Source organism: Sceloporus occidentalis, unplaced genomic scaffold (assembly GCF_023333645.1).
Source record: "Sceloporus occidentalis isolate IW3139 unplaced genomic scaffold, rSceOcc1.0.p SCAF_163, whole genome shotgun sequence".
In the NCBI taxonomy this organism is placed as follows: Eukaryota; Metazoa; Chordata; class Lepidosauria; order Squamata; family Phrynosomatidae; genus Sceloporus; species Sceloporus occidentalis.
The window spans coordinates 1,635,635-1,638,803 of record NW_028317143.1 but is presented as its reverse complement, the minus strand read 5'-3'; positions in this window follow the sequence as shown (position 1 = coordinate 1,638,803).

The window sequence follows — 3,169 nt, the reverse complement described above, 5'->3', positions numbered from 1 at the left end:
ACCTGCAGCCGCTGCCTGTGACCCTGAGCGCTCGCCCTCTGGGTTTTATAGCCCGTGCGGGAGGCACTTATCCTGCCCCCTTGTTTATTTATGCCCATGCCCCGGCTCCACCGATCCAGGTAGAACTGCCCTGCCCCGGGCCGCGCCGTGTCCGTGTCTCACCAGCTACAAACATCCCCGTGTTTACTGTACACAGTCACGGCCGGCTGCTTCATGCCTCCCGGTGCCTGGTGCGTGCGCCGGGGTTATATTAACCCTGTGGGCTCCAACATTAACTCTCAGAATGCCAGTCAGGGAAAATCAGTCTCTGCCACGACAGCGGGACTCCAATCCTGGGGACCCCCCCGAAGCTGTTACGGTGTTGGGGACCCCCCGGGGTTTTGTATTATGCCACTGAGCAAATACATTAATGCGGTTTAATACTGGGACGCTCATTCAAGCTGCCAACAGTCCTGAATTTTCTGCCCGCATGGGGGGTTTTGGGCCCCACATAAACGCAACTTACAGGTATAAAGCGGATCAGACCCGTCTATCCTGCTGTAAAGACTCGAGCCTTAATCTGTCCGGGGCTCTCTTCTTCAGGGGCCGTATCCCTATCCCGCGCATGTTTCAATTCCCTGTATTACCCTCTACCACTTCTGCTGGGAAGCTGTTCCATTTATCTACACATTCGGATGTTAGCAGGGTGAGAAACCAAGACAAATAGATTTAGTCCCAAAGACAAACGCTTCTATCGGGACTCGACCGGCTGTTTGATTTTGGGGAGAAAACGAAAACAACTAAAAAAGAATTTGGTCAAATATCTCGCATAGCGAGGTGGATTGACGGCATTTCAGTGAAACGTGCGAGAGCGATCACTAGTGAAAGCGGGTGAGCGAGTCGTGCGACTCCAAGCACTTTACCCCCAGATGTTTATCGCGGTGTTTGTGTAAACAGGGCCGGCCTTAGGGGTGTGCGACCGGCGCGACCGCACAGGGCGCCATGGTAGCAGGGGCACCTGCCCAGGACTTAAATTAAAACATCGGGTTTTTTTTAAACTTTATTTAACATCATTCATGTTAAATAAAGTAAAAAAAAAACAAAAAACGATGCTTTAATCTAAGTCCCGGGCAGGGTTGCTCGTGAAGTTCTCAGCAACCGCTCGGCGCCCCTTACTCTCCGTGACTCCGTCGCGGTGCCAGCATCTCATGTTGAGCGTCGGACTATTCCGGTGCTCAACATGAAATGCCGGCACCGCGGCAGAGCGAGAAGACGGATGCCTCCCGCTCTCACCGCAGGACTCCGGCAACAAGGTAAGTGAGGGGGGGGGTGTAGTTTGAAGGGGCAGAGGGGGGGGTAGTTTGAAGGGGCAGAGGGGGGGTGTAGTTTGAAGGGGCAGAGGGGGGGTGTAGTTTGAAGGGGCAGAGGGGAGGGGTAGTTTGAAGGGGCAGAGGGGAGGGGTAGTTTGAAGGGGCAGAGGGGAGGGGTAGTTTGAAGGGGCAGAGAGGGGTAGTTTGAAGGGGCAGAGGGGGGGTAGTGAAGGGGGGGCGCCAGAGGAGTAGTCCGCACAGGGCGCCACAACGCCTAAGGCCGGCTCTGTGTGTAAACGCTTCCCCTGATTGCCTCACAAAAGGCTTCCGGAAAAGCCCCAAACACGGTCTGAATACGTTTTCCTCGCTGTGCGCTGGAAACAAACCTCGGGCGGGCAGAGGACAGAGCTTTGGTTCCAGATCCAGATCCGGCTTTGGTTCCAGATCGGCCTTGGTTCCAGATCCAGCTTTGGTTCCTGATCCCAATCCGGCTTTGGTTCCTGATCCCGATAAGGCTTTGGTTTCAGATCCCGATCCGCCTTTGGTTCCAGATCCCGATACGGCTTTGGTTCCAGATCCTGATGCGGCTTTGGTTCCAGATCCCGATAAGGCTTTGGTTCTAGATCTCGATACGGCTTTGGTTCCAGATCCCGATTCCCCGGTGTAGCAGCGAGGGTTCTAAATAATGGCGATCGTATGAATTGTATCAAGCGAATGGTTCTAATAACGTCCTCGTGCTTGGCAGAAACATACTGTGTCAGCTGTATTCAAGCCCCAGCCACCCCAGGACCCACTTCTGCAGCCCCCCATCCCTAATGCGGAGTTCTGGGTTATGATGTCATATCCCAGCGCTCTTCCTCGTAGGAACATGCAGCGCTAGCATACCTGCAAACTTCCTAACACCGAGACTCTTTAAATATTAACCCTTTACCAGCCCATTGTGGAGATTCTATGTATTGACTCGCCAAATGTGTTACCAAAATGGCTCTAATACTGGTCCACATGCCATTATTTAAAGATCATCTGCATTCAAGCAGGGATATCAACCATTACATACTGGGAGCAAAATTACTCATCCGGAAACTCAGGTATCATCGTATCATTGTAGAATACGAAGGATTCTGCTCCAGACTGTGTGACCCTGACAATCTGCCCCGTCACCTCTACACATCCTAAAGATCCACCAGAGATGGGGACCACTGGAGACTTCATTGAAATCAATGGGAGGGCTTTCCACGCATGCACAGTGGGGGCTTCGCTGGTATATCACGTGCAAGGAGATGGGCGACCCTTCATTTGGGAAAACTGGGAAGCAGAGCCCTCCTCAGCCTCGTCACTGAAGGAAACGTTCTGAAGGAGAGTCCACATATCACGAGGCAAGTTCTGCTGCAGCTTTTCTTAGGTAAGGATGATGGAGACTTTCATCTGCTCCCCTGGACACCGACCGGCACCTGAATAAGACCTTCGGGGGCCGCTAAGCGTTCCTGTTACCAATAAATACAGCCATAATGGAGGATCTTCTGGACCTGACACAGTAGGGTATGTCCTTTATTGTCTCCCTTACACCGGCCAAGTTGTCCTACTTTCTCCACGGGTCCTCCACCACCTCCTGCCACTTCCAGGAGCGAGGGCTGCATAGGGTGGCACAGGGGGCTGCGGCTGGGCACCCCTCACAGAACCCGGCAGGGCCACACTGAGAATAATGAGGCGGCCCTGGCACTTTAAGGCCGGCAGCCACCTAACGGCATAAGCATGACTGACGGCCCGATATGACTTCTGAAGTGGCAGATCGAGTGCGTATAGAGCGATGGTGTGCCAGATAGCCAGTCCAGGCCTGGCCCCCCAGGGACAGTGACCCCTCTAGCCGCCCTTGACCCACC